The sequence below is a fragment of the Myotis nattereri genome, assembly GCF_964212035.1.
Source record: "Myotis nattereri genome assembly, chromosome: 1".
Lineage (NCBI taxonomy): Eukaryota > Metazoa > Chordata > Mammalia > Chiroptera > Vespertilionidae > Myotis > Myotis nattereri.
In genome coordinates this window covers 186,470,604-186,488,096 of record NC_138075.1, presented here as the reverse complement: position 1 = coordinate 186,488,096, position 17,493 = coordinate 186,470,604, and positions in this window count along the sequence as shown.

Sequence of the window (17,493 nt, the reverse complement as noted above, 5' to 3'; positions counted from 1 at the left end):
CCCTCTCCCTCTCCCTCTCCCTCTCCCTCTCCCTCTCCCTCTCCCTCTCCCTCTCCCTCTCCCTCTCTGAAATCAATAAAAATATATTTTAAAAATAATAACTTATAAGTGAAGGCCCGGTGAGGTGGCTAAGTCGATTGGATGATATCCTATGCCAGTTCAATTCCTGGTTAGGGCACATGCCTGGTTTGAGGGTTCAGTCCCCAGTTGGGGCATGTGCAGAGGGAAACCAATTGATGTTTCTCTCCTTTCCTCTCTCTAAGCATGTCCTCAGGTAAGGATTTAAAAAAAAAAATTAAAAACAATTACTGAAGGTTATTACATGAGTAAATGATTCTCAGACCATTCTTTTACAATGGAATATTACTATTATAGTTAAAAGATTGATTTAAACTATGATTATCTTTAAATAATTTGAGGTGGGAGTATAGATTTCTTTACATTTCTTCTCTTTTTTTAAAAAAAAATGTTTTTAATTGATTTTAGGGAGAGAGGAAGGGAGAAGGAGAGAGAGAAACATGGATATGTGAGAGAGAAACATCAATCGCTGCCTCCTGCATGACCCCTACTGGGGATCAAGCTAGCAACCTGGGCATGTGCCCTGACCAGGAATTGAACCAGAGACCTTTCCATACATGGGACGATGCTCAACTAACTGAGCCACACCAGCCAGAGCTCTTCTCATTTTATAAGTAAAACATTAGTGGAACATAGTGAGAGATACATTTTTCCATTTTATTTTTTATTGACTGCACTGGGAATGAGCAGTCTTTTATTACTTTTATATAGTTTGTAAGAAGTCAAAAGAAAGCCCTGACCAGTTTGGCTCAGTGGAAAGAGCGTTGGCCTGCGGACTGAAGGGTCCCGGGTTCGATTCCAGTCAAGGGCGAGTACCTTGGTTGCGGGCACATCCCCAGTAGGGGGTGTGCAGGAGGCAGCTGATTGATGTTTCTCTCACATCGATGTTTCTAACTCTCTATTCCTCTCCTTTCTTCTCTGTAAAAAAATCAATAAAATATGTATATATAAAAAAAAAAGAAGTCAAAAGAAAAACTGAAGACAAGGTTGATAATCTTAGGAGTGTCATCTACTTAGTCCCCCCTATTATTTCCTGCCTCATCCTGGTTTTGCTCCTGTCAGAATTAAGTAGGCAGCCTGCTATTGTAAACACACTTTCTGCTTTGAGAACATTATGATTATTCTTCACTTCATGGTTGGCTTTGCTTCTCTGTCCCCCCTCTCCCTTTTTAAAGGAAATTACTGAAAATAAATGATCTTGCTTTGCTTTATATGTTACATATCTTGTAAGCATTATCATTTTTTTGAATATATATTGGAAAATATATTAATAAAGAAGAAAAAGGATGAAATAAGTGTAATTTAAAAAAATCTGCTTGGATTCATTTTTATTCTGTATATAATTAAAGATTTTTTCAAGTTTGGTTAAATGTGAGGTGTTTTTTCTATGTATTTACCCTTTCTACGTGACATTTTAGAAAAATTTTGTTTTTGAAGTGAGGGGAAGAGTCACTTTTTATTTTGAAATTATCATTTTCCTTTTTAAAAAGTCTTCTTTTGTTTTGTTTTTTTTGAGATAATTTAGTGGGTTAAACATTCTAGATGTCCTGATCTTTGAAAGGGAAACTGCATTTTAAATCTGTAATCACACCTGGCCGGTGTGACTCAGTGGTTGAGCATTGACCTATGAATCAGGAATTCACAGTTTGATTCCCAGTCAGGGCACATCCCCAGGTTGTGAGCTTGATTTCCAGTAGTGGGTGTGCAGGAGGCAGCCGATAGAAGATTCTCTCTCATTGATGTTTCTATCCCTCTCTTCCTCTCCCTTCTCTGAAATCAATTAAAAAAACAAACATTAAAAAAATCTATAATCACCATGAGTATTTAAACTATTTCATGATGTATGTGTGTTTTTTTATTTGATATACATGTTTGTTTACTAAATTAAACATTTGCTTAATAAATAAGTGTGAATTTCATGACCTGTAATGGAGCTACACTCATTGAATTAAAGTTTATTTTACTTTGGGAATATAGCCTAAGAAAGCCAAAAACACCCATCAGAGAGAATGTATATACCCCTAATGTTCATAGCAGTTCAATTTACAACAGCTAAGGTCTAGAAACAGCTCAAGGGCACAGCAGAAGATGAGTGGATAAAAAAAGCTGTGGCGCATTTATGCCATGGAATACTGTGTAGCAATAAAAAAAGGATGTCTTGCCCTTTGAGATAGCATGGAGGGACCTGGAGAGTATCATGCTTCGTGAAATAGGTCAGAGAAAGATAAGTATCACATGATCTCACTCATATTTGGAATCTAAGTAACAAAATAAACCAATGAATGGAGTGGATCCAGAGACATGGAAGTATGGAACAGAGTGCAGAATCTAGGGGGAAGATGGGGAGGATAGGTGGGTGGGATGTAATCAACCAAAAACCTTGTATGCATATATGCATAACCCATGGACACAGGCAATAGGGTGCTGAAGGCCTGGGGCGGGGGGTGCAGGGGCAGGCTGGAGGGGGTCAGTGGTGGAAAAATGGGGACATGTAATACTTTATAAAGATTAAAAAAGTAAAATTTATTCTACTTTGAAGAAAAACATGACTATAAAAAGGTAATAATGGCTTATATAAATTACATTGATTCTATTTTAAACAAAGAGTTCAGAGATTTTCAGTAACCTTTAAAAATGTTTAATGACTTTAAATCTGTAGAATTGAAAAGAAGCTAAATTTATTTGTCATGACAAAAGCTGTACCATTGGATAGGCACAAGAGTATTGAGCTTAGTGGTCTGCGTTCTCTTGGTTTTTCCCATATTGGATCATCTTCCATCAGAGTATATGTACTACTTTTTATAGTTTACTCTTCTAAGAAAATTGTATAAAACTTATTCCCTCATTCAGAATTTCTCATCGTCTATCCCTAAAACTGTATACTGAGCTTATAGAAATAAGGTTTGTCATTTTTTTTAGAACAAGGAGTATCAAAGTGTTTTTTACACAGAGATGTAAATCTTATTACCACCAAAAAAAGCTAGATTAGTCACTTAAGGTATTTACAAATCTTGATAAATAATAGCCTTCCACATTTGACAGATCTTATCTTTCCTCAAAAATCTTTTTAAACTTCAAAGTAGTTTTGATTCACAAAATGTTATGAAAGTAATGGAGTTCCATCACTGATTTCCCCCCAATGATAACATTTTACTTAACCATAGTAAAATTAGTCTTAGTATCAAGACTAAGAAATTGACTTTGGTATACCATTCCATAAACTGCAGGCCTTATGTGGATTTTACCAGTCTCATCTCTTTAAAAACTTAATGGACTTTATTTAGACTTATTGACAATATATTTTATGTTCCATCTATATTGTTTATTGCAGTTTTAAGTTTATGGCAAAATTAAGTGGAAATTACAATTTCTATATAGTCTCTGCTCCTGAACTTGTACAGCATCCCCTACTATCAACATCCCCACCAGGTGGTACATTTGTTACATTCAATGAACCTACATTGATACATTATTATCACTCAAAGTCCATAATGTACATTAGAGTTTATTCAGTGTTGTACATTCTATGGGTTTTGACAAATGAATAATGACGTATATTCATCATACAAAATAGTTTCATTGCCCGAAAAATCTTCAGTGTTTTGTTCATTCCCCTACTCCCAGTCTCAGGCAACCACTGACCTTTAATTGTCTCCATAGTTGTCTTTTCCAGAGCGTTAAACATTTAGATCGTTTAATATGTAAACTCTTCAGATTGGCCTTTTTTCACATAGGAATTTGCATTTAGTTTCCTCCCTTTCTTTGCATGGTTTGACAGCTTATTTCTTTTTAGTGCTGAATAACAACAGCCCATTGTCAGAATGTGCCCAGTTTATCTACTCAGCTACTGACTGACAAGTGAGTTGCTTCCCAATTTTGGCAATTATGAATAAAGCTGCTTTATATACATTTGTGTGCAAGTTTTTCAATGAACATAAGTTTTCAACTCATTTGGGTACGTAAATACCAAATAGTGCAATTGCTGGATTATATGTTGAGTGTGTTTAGGTTTCTTAGAAACTGTCTTCCCAAATAGTTGTACCATTTTGCCTTCCTACCAGCAATAAGTGAGTTCCTGCTCTTCCACTTTTGATGGTGTCAGTGGTTTGAATTTACTCCATTCTTAATAGGTATGTGGTTGTGCCTCATTTTAATTTGCAATTCCCTAATGACATATCATAACCATCATTTTATATGCTTATTGCCATCTGTATATCTTTGGTGAGTTGCCTGAAGGTCTGTTGTCATTTTTAAATCGGATTCATTTTCTTATTATTGAGTTTTAAAAGTTCTTTGAATATTTTAGACAATAGCCCTTTTTCAAATGGGTCTTTTGAAAATATTTTCTTCCAATCTGTGGGTTGTCTTGTTCATCTGACATTGTGTTTTATAGAGCAGAAGTTTTTAATTTTAATAAAGTCCAGCTTATCAATTTCTTTTATAGATTGTACCTTGTGTTGTATCTAAGAAGTCATACCCAAGGTCATCTAGGTTTTCTCCCAAGTTAGCTTCTAGGAGTTTGATAATTATGTGTTTTATCTTTAGGCCTGTGATTTTTTATAAAGGGTGTCTGTCATTTTATAAAGGGTGTAATGTCTTTCTAGATTCATTGTTTTGCATGTGGATGTCCAGTTGTTCCAGCACTACTTATTGAAAAGACGATCATTGCTTCATTGTATTGCCTTTGCTCCTTTGTTGAATACCAGTTGACTGTGTGGGTCTATTTCTAGGCTCTATTCTCTTTGGTTGATCTATTTGTCCATTCTTTTGTCAATACCATACTGTCTGGATTACTGTCTTGAAGTTGGGTCATTTTGTGTTTCCTAGAGGCATGAGCTACCTGGTTTCGTAATACAATTGGGGCCTTTTGAGGCTATCCTAATAAGGTTGTTTTTTTGTTTTTGTTTTTAGAATATATGTGTAAAATGAAATTGTTTTTCCTCATCTTCAGTTAGATGAATATTAAAAAATGGAGGCAACTTTGATATAATTCATTTTTTCTCTTATTCTGTGTAGTGCTTTGGAATGTTGTCATTAAGTATAAAATGTATTAGTACTGAGGTCAGTAATGCCATATATATATAGCATTGCTCCATATACAGACATATAAATACAGACTTGCTCCATAAAAACTGTCAGTTAATAATTTTTGCCATAACATTAAAAAAATATTTTTATTGATTTCAGAGAGGAAGGGAGAGGGAGAGAGACAGAAACATCAATGATGAGAGAGACACATCAATTGGTTGCTTCTTGCATGCACCCCAATCAGGGGCCAAGCCTGCAACCGAGATACGTGTGCCTGACCGGAATTGAACCCAGGACCCTTCAGTTCGCAGGTCAAGGCTCTATCCACTGAACCAAACCGGCTAGGGCTTTGCCATAACAATTTTTAAAAAGTTATATCACTTTTCAGACAATCATTTTTTCTTCTTGAATCTAAAGACTTCTTACTCCAAAGTACACTAAACAAGTATGCAATAAAAAATTACTTTTTTAGACAAAAACATAGTTGTTTACTTGACCCTTTCTATGCAGTGTCATACACTTGTATTGTGCATCAGATTATTTTGCTTTCATAATTTTGTCAACTGAGAGGAATGAAGAGGTTGCATCTTCTGGGATTTCAGTGTTATGTACAGATGCCATTTCAGTGTGTTTTGAAGTTCCCTGAAGGTGTTATAACTTAATTTTAAGTGCAGTTTGAATGCAAGATAGCCATTACTAGCCCAAAAGGCTGGAAAATTGGTGGAGGGGGAAATGGTGTAGAAAGCAGAATTTACCTTCCAAAGAATGATTCCTTTATTCCTCTCCTCCATCAAACCACCCCCCTCTATCAAGTTTTCCTCTTGGCAAGTACAGTAAACCTTTACAATATATTTTATGGACAATATTGTTTATTGCCTGTAAACTTGTTCTTAGTCAATTGATCCTGTTTTGGAGATCTTGGGCTAGAACATATTATAATGTACCCTATTAAAATTAATGGAAAAGGTTTCCTTTTAAAGCCTTTTACTTAGTGACGGTGCTTTCAGGGATAAATTACAAACATTAATGAGGAACAGGTATGTACTTACTCCCTTTTCCCCACCTTTTTTTTATATTATGGCTGTCACTCTATAATCCTATGTTTAATGAATTGTAATTAATAAGATATTGATGTTCTCAGATTTTTTTTTTTATCAATGAGGATTTGGATTTGGTTCAGGGATTTCACATAAAAATTAACACCCAGTTTTGTTTTGTCAGACTTAGTCAATAAATATTGAAGTATTTTAAGAGTTAAGACTATTCTCCACCTGAAAATAATACAAAATAATATTGGATATAAACTGTAATTGAAGAAAAAAACTATCCTCAAAGAAGTTTATTAGCAATGTGGCTATACTTTGAATTAATTTAATCTTAGTTCTATGCCTAGAATAAAATAGGTGCTATACCAATCAATGTCCATTGCACTAGAATAAAAGGTGATAATTGGAAGTCAAACTAGGTAACAGTGCTTTAGTTTAAGGTTTCATTTTTTAATGATGAGCTTAAAAATGTTTTAGTTATAGAATTATAAATACCATAACTGGGATAAAAGTTTCAGATACAAGATATAAAATTCACATAACCATATTTTAGCCTTCAAAGTCTATGGTAGAAAAAAACTTACCAACATTTTATAGATGTGAGAGGCTAAGGGATTTTTTCAAGTTCCCAAAAAATTAATAAAAATGAAACAAGTACCCAAATATTTCGACTCTAACATGGGGGCCCCTTTTATTTTAGTGAATAGATGACTATTTTTACCTCTGCTTTTTCTTTACACCTGAGGTCATTTTTCTTTTCTTCCTTCTAGGCAGTATTTAATGTCCATTTAAAAAAGCAATTTGAAAATAAAAGTTCTATAATGAAAGTTATTTAAGCCCATGATTTTTTCATAGTTAAATTAGTAGTTCTAGCCCTTTGCCACATGAGGTCATTATATACTTGATTCTTTGCTCTGCTCTGGCTATAATCCAAGCATCATTATTTTGATGGTGAAATGGTTGGAAAAGAATCCGATGAGAGGTTTTTCACATTGCCAGAGCAAAAGCATTAATTGATTAATCAATTATTGACATTTCATGTGTGCAGATGTGGCAAGGGTAGGGGGACAGATAAAATGAGCTGTTAGGTTAAATATAGGCCATCAAAAAGGCAGTGTTTTTAGAGTTATTTTACTACTAGAGGCCCGGTGCATGAAATTTGCATGGGCAGGGGTGAGAAGGCCTTCAGCCCAGCCTGTACCCTCTCCAATCTGGGACCCCTTGGGGGATGTCTGACCGGCAGTCAGACATCCCTCTCACAATCCTGGACTGCTGGCTCCTAATCACTCACCTGCCTGCCTGGTCGCCCCCAACTGCCCCCACCCTGATGGCCTGGTCGCTCCTAATTGCCCCCCCTCCCACCGGCCTGGTCACCCCTTACTGCTCCCCCTGCTGGCCTGGTTGCCCCAAACTGCCTCCTGCCAGCCTAATCGCCCCCAACTGACCCCCCCCCCCCCCGCCGGCCTGGTCACCCCCAACTGTCCCTCTGCCAGCCTGGTCAATCCAAACTTCCCCCCTCTGCTGGCCTGGCCACTCCCAACCCCCCCCCCCTCCCCCCCAGCCACACACACACACACACACACACTGGCCTGGTCGCCCCACGCAGCCTCCTGTTCAGTTGTTTGGTCGTCCCTCACTAACCCCCTGCCAGCCTAGTCGTAGGCAGCCATCTTGTGAGGGTGTGAGGGTTAATTTGCATATTACCTCTTTATTATATACAGGATAAGAAAGTCTACTACATAACTCCCAGCTGCTTCGCTAGCTATTAGATTGAATAATTCCAATTTTGTTTTAAGGGATAAGACTTGGTTAGATAATTATGCTTAACAGGTTGCCAGGAAATTTGTTTTTTTTTAAAGTGGAATGCTTCATGAATTTGCATATCATCCTTGCTCAGGAGCCATGCTAATCTCTGTGTCATTCTGATTTTTAGTATATATGCTGCCGAAGGAAGCACAAAATTTGATTTTATAATGTTCACTCAGTAGACTTTAAGGGCTGTCTTGTAAGACTTTGGCATTTACTTAGCAATTATATATACAAAGGAGCTTCCAGTTATTTTTACTATTCTGTGGAACTATGTGGAGCTCTGACAGATGATTATTTGTTCAAGAAGAAAGGTTTACTTAACAAAAACATGTGACTCAGTAACAGAGGTAGGTGGAACTTGATCTTCAATTGAACCATCTTCTGAAACATTCCACCTTTAAATATTATTTGGCATGACTTTAAAATGGTGGGGACGCTGGTGCTTTGGCGATGTTGAATATACTTAAATGTGTATGTGTTATCCCTTGTTTAAACTAATAAGATTTAGTCAAAAGTAAAGCAACCCCTCAAGCTGCCATTCTTGTCCCTGCTGTCAGCTAGAGCAGAATCACTTTATGTTAAAGAGTAAATTAGAAAAATTGGCTCATGTTGTAAAAACAATTTATGTTATAGTTGGCTCAGCAACACGATTTTGATACGTTATACAGTGCTTAGGATACTAGCTGTCAACTCACTGGCTTGGGAACAGAAGAGTCAATATGGACATCAGTTATTGTTTTGGGATGGCTGACATGAACTGGCTGCTGGATTAGTAGTTGAAATAAACCTGTTAAATATGGTAACTGACTTTTAGCAGACTGACTTTAAACAGACAATTAAGGTTTATCCTTTTCAGAATAGTTACCTTGAGAGAATACACATTTATTCCAAAGATTTTGCAATTATTTTAAAAAACTCTTGCATCTGAGTTTAGAATCTGAGTCTATATTTTAAAAATGTGATTCAGGCTCTTTTCGTGTGTGTGACTGGTATAGTGTTTTTTGAATGACCATAAATCAATTGGTGACAAGTCTGGTCAACAAAATGGATAGTAAAACTTGAAAAAAACTGCTTTTGGCCACAAAATAAGGTAACAGTACAGAACTTAGATTGCTTTTCCTGTTCAGCTTATGAAATATATATGAAGGAAATTCATGTGTGTGTTTTTTACTAATTCAAATACTTTTGCTTAATGGTAGACTCTAAACTGAACGTAAAATCTCTTGATACGGTTTCTTTGAAAGCACTACTAAGAATACAAGGTTCTGGTATAGTTAAAAACACCAAAACATTGTGTTCTATTACGTTTACATCTGGTATATACCAACAGTCACTCATTGTTAAGGAATAATTTATCTTTACTATTTTTAACATCACAGAGTCAGTAGCGAATCAGAACACAGGCTTAGAAGACAGACTGCTGGCTTCAAATTCTGTCCTTGCAACCTACTGTCTAACTTTGGGCAAGTCTTTATAACCTCGGGCAAGTAATATGTTTCAGTTTCTTTATCTGTAAGAAGGGCCATAAGTTATAGTACCTACTGATAAAGTTACACAATTTTAATGTGTAGTAAATAGATGAAGCATTTGGAACAATGCTCAATAAATGTTAGCCATTACTATTAGTACTATTATTTTCTCTCAGTCAATGTACTGGTTGCTGATAGCATCTGGAAAATTAAGTTAGTGCAGTTATTAACAAGAATGAATTATGCAGAACTATAGTAGGGTGTCCACTGTATTTTTAAAGTATAAATAGTTATAGTATGATCTCTCTCTTCTCTCTCTTTTCTCTATCTCTGTTGTATACAGAGAGATTCACCAAACTTCATTTGGTTACTTTTAGTGAGTGGGATTGAAGTGGTGATTAAGATTCTTGGGAGAAGGTGAGTTTTACCAAACAGTCAAGGAAGAACTAAAGCTTATCCTCCTCAGACTATTCCAAAAAATTCAAGAGGAAGGAACACTTCCAAGCTCATTCTTTGAAGTCAGCATCACCCTAATACCAAAACCAGATAAAGACAACACAATGGAAGAGAATTACAGGCCAATATCCCTCATGAACACAGATGCCAAAATCCTCAACAAAATTCTAACAAATCAGATCCAGCAGTACATCGGAAAGATCATACACCATGACCAAGTAGCATTTATCCCAGGGATGCAAGGATGGTACAATATCCACAAATCAATAAACGTGATACATCACATAAACAAATTGAGAGAAAAAAATCACATAGTCAATTGACACAGAGAAAACATTTGACAAAATCCAACACTCTTTCTTGATAAAAACTCTCAGCAAGGTGGGAATAGAAGGATCATACCTCAACATAATAAAAGCCATGTATGACAAACCCAAAGCCAACATCATACTCAATGGGCAAAAACTAAAACCATTTCCTCTAAGAACAGGAACAAGATAGGAACGCCCACTCACACCAGTCCTGCTTGACATAGTATTGGAAATACTAGTCACTGCTATCAGACAAGAAGAAGAAATAAAAGGCATCCAAATTGGAAAAGAAGAAGTGAAACTGTACTTATTCACAGATGATGTGATACTGTACATAGAAAACCTTAAAGACTCCATCAAAAAATTATTAGACTTAATAAATGAATTCGGCAATGTAGCAGGATACAAAATTAACGCCAAGAAATCTATGGCATTTCTATACACGAATAATGAACTTACAGAAAGAGAGACTAAAAAAGCAATCCCATTTACCATCGCACCAAAAAAATTAAGATACCTAGGAATAACCTTAACTAAGGAGGTAAAAGACCTATACGGGGAAAACTACAGGACACTGAAAAAAGAGATAGAGGAAGACATAAACAGATGGAAGAACATACCGTGTTCATGGATTGGTAGAATCAACATAATCAAAATGTCCATAATACCCAAAGTAATCTATAGATTCAATGCACTCCCCATTAAAATACCAACAGCATACTTCACAGATCTAGAAAGAACTCCCCAAAACATCACCTGGAATAAAAAAGACCCCAAATAGCTACAGCGATCCTGAAAGAAGAACAAAGTCAGTGGGATCTCAATACCAGATATCAAGCTGTATTACAAAGGCACTGTTCTCAAAACAGCCTGGTACTGGCACCAGAATAGACATATAGATCAATGGAATAGAATAGAGAACCCAGATATCGACCCAAACCACTGTACTCAATTAATATTACACACAGGGGGCATGAACATACAAGGGAGTCAAGACAATCTCTTCAATAAATGGTGTTGGGAAAATTGGACAGATACATGCACAAAATGAAACTAGACCACCAAATTACACCATACACAAAATAAACTCAAAATGGATAAAGGACTTAAACATAAGATGGGAAACCATAAAAATCTTAGAAGAATCCACAGGCGGCAAAATATCAGACATATGTCATAGCAATATGTTTACCAATACATTTCCTAGGACAATAGAAACTACGGATAAAATAAACATATGGGACTACATCAAAATAAAAAGCTTGTGCACAGCAAAAGAAACCATCAACAAAACAACAAGAAAGCCCACTGCATGGGATAACATATTTGCCAATGTTATCACCGATAAGGGTTTAATTTCCAACATATACAGGGAACTCATACAACTTAACATAAGGATCATAAACAACCCAATCAAAAAGTGGGCAACAGACCTAAATAAATCCTTTTTGAAAGAAGACAGAAAGAAGGCCAAGAGACATGAAAATATGCTCAAAGTCACTAATCATCTGAAAATGCAAATAAAAACGACCATGCAGTACCACCTCACACCTGTCAGAATGGCTATCATCAATAAATCAACAAATGACAAGTGCTGGTGAGGATGCGGAGCAAAAAAAACCCTTGTGCACTGCTGGTGGGAATGCAGACTGGTGCAGCCACTGTGGAGAACAGTATGGAGTTTCCTCAAAAAACTAAAATTGGAACTCCCATTTGACCCAGTGATCCCACTTCTAGGAATATATCCCAAGAGATTAGAAACACCAATTAGAAAGGATATATGCACCCCTATGTTCATAGCAGCACAATTCACTATAGCTAAGATTTGGAAACAGCCTAAGTGCCCATCAGCAGATTAGTGGATTAAAAACCTGTGGTACATCTACACAATGGAATACTATGCTGCAGTAAAAAAGAAGGAATTCTTACCATTTGCAACAGCATGGATGGAACTGGAGAGCATTATGCTAGGTGAAATAAGCCAGTCAGAGAAAGATAAATATCACATGATCTCACTCATTTATGGAATATAATGAACAACATAATCTGGTGAACAAAAACAGATCTAGAGACAGAGAAGCATCAATCAGACCATCAAACCTCAAAGGGAAGGTAGGGGAAGGTGAGGGTAAGGGGGAAAGATCAACCAAAGGACTTGTATGCATGCATATAAGCTTAACCAATGGACACAGACACCAGGGAGGTGAGGGCATGAGTGGAGGGAGTTGAGGGGGGATGGGGGGATAAGGACACATATATAATACCTTAATCAATAAAGAAATAAAAAAGAGGTTCTTGGGAGAATATCTTTGGCATAAAAATAAAATTTAGGCAATGTATTTAATGTTAAATTTAATCACTCAGCAAATATTTATTGATCTACTATATGCCAAGACTGGTGAAGGAACATCTAAGTTGTTAGAAATTATTCTTCCTCTTGAGAAAATTTGAAGCTACACATAAAGGAAATTAGATTCCTATCCAAGTTCTTAACATTTTCCTTTATTTTTTATACTTTTATTTTTTGAGTGGTGCTGAATAGAAACATTTGTGTTATCTCCATTAATATTTCAGAAAATTATAATTTTTCATTTGTGAATGTAAATGTTCTAATTTTAAAAATATAAGAGTAGCTTTATTGTTTTCTGATTATAAAGTAATAAATATTTGTTATGAAAAAGCCTCAGGAGAATTTCATGCTTGATATTCCTAACACCAAGAGACCTTCCTTCTCTTGGGAAGTAGATGTACACTCATTTTAACAGGCTATGGTTTTTATCTTTTGTTTTTAAGGAATACATAGAATCTTTGTACCCCTTCCTAGAAGATAGGTTACAACAAAGAATTCTCCGTGTCTGTAAATAATCTTTAAAGTCAATTTCTTTAGAAATTGCCCTTGCTCTTTCTGTTTTTGTAGAAGTTAGAGAGAAGCCTATTACTCCTCTCTTATTTGAGTAAAATTAGTGTTATAAGCCTGATATTTCTGCCCTGGGAAAATGATATAAGTGGCAGGATGCCCTATTCCCCACCCCACTGAAACAGTTGCCCAGATGTTTCTGCAAAGGCATGGTTGTAGGCTGCAGGCAAAAATTCTGCAGTGGCTTCATGCCTGGTCAGGCCCTCGGACTGTCCAGAAGGTTAAAGAATTCTGCCTTTTGTGTAGCAGTGCAAGTAATGCCTGGGTAATACTTGATATTATTTAATAGGGACTAAAAGGAAAGTGAGCGAAACCCTTGACTGGCATTTATCTCTTAGTGTTCTGCAATTTCTATTTTGTTGCAAATGAAGAAGCTAAAGGAGGTAGGGGAGGCATTCCTAATCTTTTGCATACTAGAGCAATATTTAATATGGAGATTATTATAAAGAAAAAAGTATAATCTGGAAATCCCATCACATCCTTATATTTTACTGTGTATACATCCTCATGTGTGTGCACCTCTTCACATACACAGACCTAGTTTCTACAATTATATATATTTGTGATCTTTAGAGGGCTTTTGTTTACATTCAGAAACCAAAATCCTGAATTCTATATTGAAAATGTAATACAGCGTTTTTAAAAACTGAGATTTGATTATCAGCAAAAATTATTGACCCTTATCTTCTTCCTTCCTTCCTTTCGTCCTTTCTTTTCTTTCCTCCCTTTCTCCCTCCCTCCTTCCCTCCCTCCTTCCTTCCTTCCTTCCTTCCTTCCTTCCTTCCTTCCTTCCTTCCTTCCTTCCTTTCTTCCTTTCTTTTCTTTCCTCTTTCCCTCCCTCCTTCCCTCCCTCCCTCCCTCCCTCCCTCCCTCCCTCCCTCCCTCCCTTCCTCCCTTTCTCTCTTTCTTTCTTTTTTTTTTGCTGCGAAAAGCTTTATTGTTTCATTTGGTCCAATGCATGGGGGAGGGCTCCAGGGTGGTTAAAAGAATGACTAGTAGTTTTGGGAAGAGGCTTAGGTAAAAGCCAGAGACACCAGGGGATGCAGAGGGGCCTCTGAAAGGCCTCTGAGCTCCAAAGGCTCCTAGTCGTGCTTGAGGGTGAGCCAGCCTGCGGATGTTAGTCAGGTGGTCGCCCATCTTTTGATCAATTTCACCTCCTCATCCAGGAAGTGGTTCTCCAGGAAATCACAGAGATGAGGGTCTGCATGTTGACCCTTATCTTTTACTAGAAGCCCGGTGCACAAATTCGTGCATGGTGGGGTCCCTTGGCCTGGCCGGTGATTGAGGCTTATCAGGGGGCTGGCCAGCTGAGGGGAGAGGCCCCGAGAGGTTGGCTAGCCAGTCCCCTCATTGGGGCCGATGGGGGGCCCACCTGGGGGAGGGGAGAGGGGCTGCAGGAGTTTGGTGGGGGAGGGGGGAGGAGGGGCCATGGGAGGTTGGCTGTGGGAGCGCACTGACCACCAAGAGGCAGCTCCTGCATTGAGTGTCTGCCCTCTGGTGGTCAGTACACGTCAGAACAACTGGTCGACCGGTTGTTCTGGTTGTTCGGTCGTAATGGTCACTTAGGCTTTTATATATATATACTAGAGGCCCGGTGCACAAAAATTTGTGCACTCGGGGGGGAGGGGGGGATTCCTCAGCCCGGCCTGTGCCCTCTCGCAGTCTGGGACCCCTTGGGAGATAACGACCTGCTGGCTCAGGCCTGCTCCCGGGTGGCAGAGGGCAGGCCCAATCCCTAGGTGCAGCCCCTGGTCGGGCTCAGAGTAGGGCCAACTGGGGGGTGGGGCACCGCCCCCGTCACCCTCAAGGCAGGGTCGATGGGGAGGTTGTGGCGCCACCCGCTGTCACGCACAGAGCAGGGCCAATCAGGGGGTTGGGGCACTGCCTCCTGTCATGCACAGAGCAGGGCCCATCAGGGGGTTCGGGAGCTCCCCCCTGTCACGCACAGAGCAGGGCTGATCAGGGGGTTGAGGAGCTCTCCCCTGTTACTCACAGAGTAGGGCGCTGATAGGGGAGTTGAGGCACTGCCCCCTGTCACACACAGAGCAGGGCGGATCAGGGGGTTGGGGCGCCTCACCCTGTCACACTCAGGGCAGGGCCGATGGGGAGGTTATGGCTCTAACCCGTCACACACAGAGCAGGGCCCGTGGAGGGGGGTTGAGACACCGCCCTCTATCACCCACAGAGCAGGGCGGATCAGGGGGTTGGGGCGCCACCACTGTCATACTCAGGGCAGGGCCGATGGGGAGGTTATGGCTCTACCCCTTCACACACAGAGCAGGGCCCATGGGGGGGGGGGGCGGGGGGTTTGGGGCGCCGCCCTCTATCACCCACAGAGCAGGGCCGATCAGGGGGTTGGGGCGCTGCCACTGTCATACTCAGGGCAGGGCCGATGGGGAGGTTATGGCTCTACCCAGTCACACACAGAGCAGGGCCCGAGGGGGGGGCGGCGGGTTGGGGCGCCGCACCCTGTCACACACAGAGCCGCAGGGCGATCAGGGGGTTGGGGAGCTCCCCCCTATCAGGCACATAGCAGGGCTGATCAGGGGGTTGGGGCGCCTTCCCCTGTCAGGAACAGAGCAGGGCTGATAGGGAGGTTGTTGCCCCGCCCCCTGTCACACACAGAGCCACAGGGCTATCAGGGGGTTTGGGCGCTGCCCCCTGTCACGCTGATCCCGGTGCCGGGAGGCATATTACCCTTTTACTATATAGGATAGAGGCCTGGTGCACGGGTGGGGGCCGGCTGGTTTGCCCTGAAGGGTGTCCTGGATCAGGGTGGTGGGGGTTCCGCTTGGGTGCCTGGCCAGTCTGGGTGAGGGGCTGAGGGCTGTTTTCAGGCTGGCGGGTGACTGAAGCTCCCAACCACTCCTTTTTTTCTTTTCTTTTTTTTATTCTGGGCCAGCTTGAGCTCTGAGGCTTGGCTCCAGCTCTTAGGCCTCTGCTGCTGAAAGCAGGTATCTGGTTTGTTTGGGTTCTATAATCAAAACACTGTTTCAACTCCAGCTCTGAGATCCCGGCTAGCTGAAAGCAGGTTTCTGGGGTTTTGTTTAGCTTCTATATTTGTAACAATGTTTCAAACTGCAAGCTCAGAGGCCGGCAGCGGCAGGCGGGGAACATTGGAGTCCTCCATCACTGAAGCAAGCAAGCCTCATGTTCGCTTCAAGCTGCCTGGCTGCCGGCCGCCATCCTGGCTGGCGGTTAATTTGCATATTGCCCTGATTAGCCAATGGGAAGGGTAGCGGAGGTATGGCTAATTACCATGTTTCTCTTTTATTAGATAGGATATATGCTTAATAAGGAATACCTGTACCTAATTTATTGGACATGAAGATGAAAATTTTATAAATTAGAACTTGGGTATATTACTATTAATTATATGAGATGATTTTTTTTTTACTTCCACTTGCTCTCCAGTTGGCAATGACAAAAGCCTAACATATTTATTTCCTTCATAAAGTGAAGGAAACGATTTTAATGGACAAAATGCCCATTAACACAATTTGGAGGTTGCAGAAATGTTCAAATAAGAAGATAATTTTCTGAATCCCATCATGCAGAAGTAAAACAATCCTATCAGGCTTTTGCCTTCCAGCTATATGTACTTGCATCTACAAAGAAACATTTTTCTTTTTTACCAAGTTGAAGTAACACTATGGATTCAATTTCATGTTCTACTTTGTAAAAAAAAAATATATATTTTTATTGATTTCAGAGAGGAAGAGAGAGGGACTGAGAAATAAGAACAGCAATGATGAGAGAGAATCATTGATTAGGTGCTTCCTGCACGTCCCCTACTGGGGATTTAGCCTGAAACCTGGGCATGTGCCTTGACTGGGAATTGAACCTTGACCTCCTGGTTTATAGGTCAATGCTCAACCACTGAGCAACACTGGCCTGGCTTGTGTTCAGTTGTTTTTTTGTTGTTGTTGTTTATTATAAAAAAGTTTTTATGTCTGAGACATTTTTGAAAATGCAATTAAGCCAATATTTTCTTGATCCTACAAAGTTTGAAATGTACAGAAAATATGAGAAGGGAAAAAAATCTGTAATCCTCCCACTGAGAAAGAACCACTTACACATTAGTATTCCCTTCCACGCTGTGCATTTCTTGGTTTCCATAGTCAAACAAATAAAACTTAAATGTCCATGGTAACTCCTTATTTAATTTCTTCTCTTAAGTGAATAATATTTTGAAAAATGAATTTTTAAAGTAATTTGTCATTATGTAATTAATATGATTAGTAAATTCATATTTTCACATTTTGTAGAATTTTTGAATTTTTAAAGGACTTTTTAATCCAAGAAAATTTATTGTAACATTTTCCCCATAAAATTTATTTGTACATGTGTGAAAGTTTAAAAGTTAAATTCTTAACAGC